This window comes from Octodon degus, unplaced genomic scaffold (genome assembly GCF_000260255.1).
Source record: "Octodon degus isolate 3935 unplaced genomic scaffold, OctDeg1.0 scaffold00164, whole genome shotgun sequence".
Taxonomy (NCBI): Eukaryota; Metazoa; Chordata; class Mammalia; order Rodentia; family Octodontidae; genus Octodon; species Octodon degus.
This window is the reverse complement of record NW_004524740.1, coordinates 3,855,174-3,861,495: the sequence shown is the minus strand read 5'-3', so window position 1 is coordinate 3,861,495 and position 6,322 is coordinate 3,855,174. Positions and strand designations below refer to the sequence as shown.

The 6,322-nt window shown below is 47.3% G+C and overlaps 1 pseudogene; it reads right to left on the bottom strand.

The window, feature by feature from the left end:
- Positions 1 to 316: 316 nt before the first annotated feature.
- Positions 317 to 4,789, bottom strand: LOC101589485 (annotated as a pseudogene).
- Positions 4,790 to 6,322: the final 1,533 nt, after the last annotated feature.

Sequence of the window (6,322 nt, the reverse complement as noted above, 5' to 3'; positions counted from 1 at the left end):
ACAGAGAAAGAAAGATCAGTAGCCAAGTAGATAACAATACCTCTTTTACAATCTGGTGTTAAGAGTAACAGAGTGCCTAGCCAGGCACGGAGGCACATACCTGTATTTCCTGCTACTCAGGAAGCTGAGGCTGGAGGAGCGCCTGAGCCTACGTTTTAGGGCCAGCCAGGGCAGCATACTGAAACCGTATCTGTTAAGAAGAGAAAAAACTAACACAGTACCTGACACATACTAGTATCATTACTACAATAGGACGTGCCCATGGTCTCACAGTGGAAAAAAAAAGAGGTCACTGAACCCAAAGGACTCTAAAGCCCAAGATTTTTAATCTATTAGCTACTGGCTGTAAGTCCTAGGGATCTAACCCAGTGCATGGTACATGTTAAATTTTCTTTAAGAAATTAATACAAAATATCTACCCAGAGACCAAAGATTTAATTACGTCTGTCTTCAGAGTCCCAAAAGTAGCCCTCTCCAGCATCCTTCATTGTCCCAAGAACAGGAGGCTGTGTCTCACTGCCTGCCTCCCCGCCCCCCACCCGTCCTTACCCTGCTCTATGGGCTGCAGACATGTTGGTGACAGAAGAGCACTGCATGCACTCTACTGCAAGAGCTGTGTGTGTAGCGATGGCGCTGATGCCTTATTCTAGCTGGGAACACAGTCTTGGCCCAAAAAAATGCAAATTCTTGGCTATACCAAATACAAATGAGGATAAAGAAAAGTATGCTTTCATTTGGAATAAGATCCTCTCTAACAGGCCACTAGCAAAGAATCCTCAATCCATTCCTGCTCTGTGTGTACCCCGTGTCCCTGGGCAGGAACCTGCTACCCTAATCCAAGTCTGGCTATGTAAGGGATACACTGTGAGGTCTGTACACCAGGCTGAGAACATCTGTCTTGCCCTCTCTGAATCTGATTTGAAGCCTAACACCTCCCAGTAACAGTACCGAATGTTTACCAAGTGAGTCTCCAACAAAAGGCACATCCATGGTGTTTCCCACTTGTGCTCTACATTGTGGAGCCTTCTGTCAGTGTGCACCAAGCTTGAAGCTCTTTTCCACTCACAGTCCCAAGAAGCCATGTCCTGGAGTTTTCTGGAAAAACCAACATCTTTCCTCTTGTAGCAGAACATGCGCTCCCAGCCAGTATACTGCATTTTGTTAGCTGCCAAGGTAATCAATCATTCCTGTTCTAGTTCTGGTAGCTTCTGTCTTAGAAATGGGTGGTCACTGTGATGCATAGCTGGTCACTATGATGCACACTGTATACAGCAATCCCCAACTGACCGGCCATTCTGCCTCTGTACTGCCTGCTTGCTGATCCCATTTAAGCCCTAGACCACCAGAAGTTAGAGCCTGACATTCTAAGAAGGATCCCGATCAGTGCCCTTTGATGTAAATAAATCTGCCTCCAAATCCTGGGTGTTGTTTTGGTGTTTCTCCACTGTCCCCTCTTACAAACATCTCCAGCAGCCTTTGGCTTCACTCATATAGAGCTGTTTTCTTTGTTTCATTCATGCTTGTTGTAATCCTTGACTCTAAGAGGCAGGTAGAGTGAAAAGAAGAGAGGAGAGGAGGGAAGGGGAGGGGAGAGGAGAGGAGAGAAAAGAGGCTTTATATGGGAATCAGTAAGATTTTGGAAGAAATTGGAGAAAGGATCTTGCTTAGTGCTCAGTGACCAAAGCTATTCTGTAGCAGATTCTAGGATGGGAATATACTGAACTGGAGGCCTTGGGGAAACTGTGCTTGCCTCCAAGATTCATAAACTTCCTCCATCTGGGCAATGTCTGGAAAGTGCCTCGGGACTTCCAGCTTCAATCCCTCTTGCTGCATTTGGTCTTCTTTCTGAGCACTCAGAGCGCGCTAAGGCTCTCTTAACTTCTCAGACCTCCACAGTAAGAGTTTCCATTCCCTAATGCAGTGCTCAGCGCTGGGTGGATGGAGTTGTCCGGGGACTGCTATGCCCTGGAACTAGGCCAACTCTGGCACTGCAAGGGGTGCAGATCCAAGTGTGTGCATTCTTGGGAGGCAGGCCCAAGGCTGTGGCTTCTCCAGGGGACTCAACAGGCCCTCGTAGGGTCAGGCAGGAAGAAGTCCATGGCCCAACTCCACCTCCTTGCAGTTTCTGAAGGCTTTTTTTGTTTTGTTTTTAGCACATTCCTGTATTTACTATGCCCTCTTTAAATTCCACCATGTCCTGAACCATTTATTTGGTAACTGTTAGTCACCCTGCTCTGGCGCTAACCTCACAATCCTATTAATTTCCTTCAAGCTAGTTGGAGGTTTTCCTGTCTTTTCTCCTGGACCAGTAAAGGCTGATTCTCAATTCTGTTCTGTCTAGGGATTCCTTCCGCCTTTCTTGCCTTTCCCAGCTAGAGAAAATGGATTTGCCAGCCTGCCTTAGTTGGTTCAATGTGAGGTAAGATGGCTGAGCACCGGCCATACCTCCTGGAGCTCCCTGATTGGCTATTGGGGCTGTCCTTCAGTTCAAGGGCGCTACACTTCACCAATCGTAGCTCTGATCTGCCTGGAAGCCCGCCCCTCCCCACCATCTTGGATCGGAGGGGGCAAGACCCCAAATCACTGATGGGGAAAGGGTGAGGGTGGGGCTGAGGCCACGTGGCCACCGGGCCAGCGCCTTCCCGCCACCTGCGCCTGGTCGCCTGGCCCCTGTCGAGCTGCAGCTGCGGCTTCCAGACACCACCCCTGCCCGTCGCCAGGGGATTAGTGTCCGTCTGTCGGTTGGGACAGCCTCTGTGGGGGTTGTCCCGGCCCCAGACGAGAGCCTCCACTTACTTCAGCCTTCCCCAGGACTCCCTCCCTCCGAGGCCAGCATGGGCAGGGGGATTGTTTTGGGGGATCTGACTGCCTGTAGGGCTGATCTCTCCCAGAGCTGAGGTGTGGGGTGACCAGAATCCCCCTCCCTGCCAAGCCTGAGCCACATATGCTGGGAAGTTCATTTCCCCTTGTTTTGCAGAACGGGCTCTAGGATTGACCCCAGGAGTGACCCCAGTGTCAGGAGGCATTAATGATCTCCATACGGGCAATAAACAGGCAGACCGGCTGGCTTGGTGTGGAGGTGCCCTGGAATGGGGCCGCCTTATTAGCCTCACGTTCACTCATGGGTGGAGGCTTAATTAGCAAGGGCTCTCGTCCTGGGCTCCCCTCCCCCAGGCGGCCTTGAGCTCCAGGGAACATGGCTGCAGGCTCCTGGCTGGTTCCTCTGCTCTTTGCAGGCTTCAAGACGCTGCCTTTTCAGAAGTCAGCTTAGCCATTCGCCCACCTCTCATCCGATCCTATCTTGTTTTTAAAGCCCCTTGAAGGCCACGTCCAGTAGCCTGCTAAGTCAGCCCACATTTTTGTCTGTCAGACCCAGGAACAAGATGATCTTCTTGTAATTTAAGTCAGATCCCTCCTGACCATCAAGTTTGAGCTGGTTGAGCCCTATTTTCCTGAAGACTGAAGGAAGATAACTGGTTATCACCATGTGTCCTCAAATCAGGCAGTAGCAACAGATCGTTACAAAGCATAGTCTGATTTATCACAGCTCTTTCTTGAAACCCATTTCTGTTCAGAAAGTTACTCGTTTTTTTTTTTTTTTCTCATGAATTAAGTGTTGTCTTTAATTGAAAAGCTAACAAACTGTCTAGTTACATTTCTCCCCCAAACCACAAACTCGGCAATTACTAAGTCTCTAGGCAACATATTCAAAGCTGAGATTAAAAATTTTAAAATAAATCAAGTCCTCAGGTCCAACTAAGGGAGTCCTGCTACCTGCAGGCTAATCTGTACCAGTGATACTGCTTGACTTTAGGAGGCTGGAAGACATTCTAGACAACCCCACTTGGAACAGTTACTTTAAGTAGCCTTTTTCCAGTTTCCAACTTCTGAATAAAGATAGTATTTTGTTAACTCTACTGCAGAAAACTTTTGTAAGTTGTTTTATTTACAATGCCAACTTCGAAAAGCTCACTAAAGTTAACTGGACAATAACCTGTGCAGAAATCACTTTACAAAAAAAGGGAAAGCTCAAAATGTCAACTTTCTACAGAGAACCCACAGTTCAGTTTTATTCAGAGGAAAGAAAACCAGCAACTTTTGCTCAGACTAGAAGAAATTCAGCCATTGGTTTGGAATCTGTAACTCAAACTACACATGCAATGAAGACAATATTATGCTAATACAATTGTTTTGCTTCTGCATTTGTCTACTGTTTGTCTAATACTAACAATTATAAACAGAGCAGTGCAACTAGTATTTGGAACAATCCTTATAGTGTTACAGTGTCAGGCACATTTCACTTCTCTTCACACCACTGGTTCTCCTTGCATACCTGGGCTTCCTCCTCTTCAGTGAAATCATTTTTGATATTAAAAGTCTTGCGAATCTCCTCAGGAGTTTTCCCCTTGATCATATTGGCGACAGTCTTGCATGTAACATCAAGCAAGCCTTTGATGTCTAGGTAGTTTGCTGCCAGAATAAGTTCAAAAAGGGTTCCTTGGTCAACTTTCAGGAATTCTTGGTCCCAAACAGGGATGTCATCTGTTCGCTTTTCTTTGTTCTCATCATCCTCAGGAGGAGGAGGGTCATCCTTGTGGTGGGTACACCACTGAATGACCTTTTTTAATATTGCTGCATTAACATTTGGTAGAGGAACTGGGTCATCATCTCCTTCATCATCCATTCCCAAATCTTCCAACATGGTCTTGATTGTCACAGACTGTTTAGCGATTTCAACATCAACTTCAAATATCTCTCCATCAGAACTCTGCAACTTAATTGAAGGCATGGTGTTTGGTCTCTAAAAGACATTGGGCCCGAGGCGACGAGAGCACGAACTGAGTCCCACCAGTCGGAGAAAGGCGGCGGCAGATGAAGCCACTCAAGTTACTCGTTTTTAAGCACATGACTTAACCTCTTGGGATTTCAGTGTTCTTATCTGCATGGTTCATTTAGGAGTAGCCAAACACCATGCTAGGTATGGTGCACTAGGGGAGTGACACTTAGGAAACATCAGGTCCTACGTGGAGCACACAGACTTGTAAACAAGTGCAGTTAAAAAAAAAAGCTCCAGGCTACGATGTAAGCCCATACTGAGTGTGACATGTTAGTATAAAAGAGGGTTTAGCCACCTTATCTTGGCTTGTTGAGGAAAGTTCCATGAGAGATGTCTGCGTCCATCTTTGAAAAGTGAATGTGCCTGGCATCCTTGAGACCGAAAATGAGGGAAGGGCCTGTGTCATGGTTTATATGTAGATGTCCCCCGAGAGCCTCGTGTACTCACACGCGGGGCTTTGGGAACGTGACTGACTGAATCATGGGGGCCTATAGCTGACTGATAGGAGGTGGGGTATGGCTGGAAGAGGGTAGTACCTGGGGGTGTGAGCTGGCAGGGTTTACCTCCCTCTGCAGCTCCTTCCTCTGTTTGCTTCCTGTCTGCCACGCCCTGAGTGCCTCTCCTCTGCCTTGAGCTTCTGTCCTGTGCTGGAGCCAGCCAACTAGGGAATGAAGATGAGCCAAAATAAACCGTTCCTCCTTTACATTGGGGGCTCTCAGTAGTGTGTCTCAGTCATGAAGAAAGGGATTGAGACAGACTCCTAGGAGAGAGGAAGGGTGACTAGAGAGACACGTGCAGGAGCAATGGCGCTGGGGTGGTGGGAAAAGAACCCTGGAGGGAGGTAGGGGGGCATTTTAAACCACATTAAGAACTTTAAGGGATGGGCCAGCCAAATAGCTCAGCAGATTAAAGCGCCTGCAAACAGCTGCAGGGGCCAGGGGTTTGGGTTCGATCCTGTGTCAGTCCCACCCCCAGGATGCACAGAGACTGGTGCACGCCTGTAATCCCAGCACCTGGGAGGCTATAAACAGGTGGATGACTACGTGTCCAACCTAGTAGTGAAACCCTCAACACTTGTAGACCCTTCTCTAAGATCCAAAAAAAAGAAAAACCCACAAAAAAACTTTGAGGGAAAGGGGAGTCATAAGAGGTTTTTATTAGTAAGGGAGAAGAGGTTTGGACTGATCACATCCATATTTTAAAAGATAACTGGTGGCACAGCATGTATATTTGTGGATAGAGACTGACAGGAAGGAATTATGAGAGTGGGGAAATTATCCGAAAAATACTTAGAACAAGTAACCGTATGAAAAAGGCAGGAGTCGATGATGCTTTTGGAGAGCAGTGTGCTGGATATTATCATTTTGTATACCCAGAGTCCATTTCCCCTTTCCAGGTTCAGAATCCCAGCTTTACAGGAAAGGATCATTCCCAATGGGTACAGATTGGTGAGACCATACGATAGTTAACCTTGAGTGTCAACTT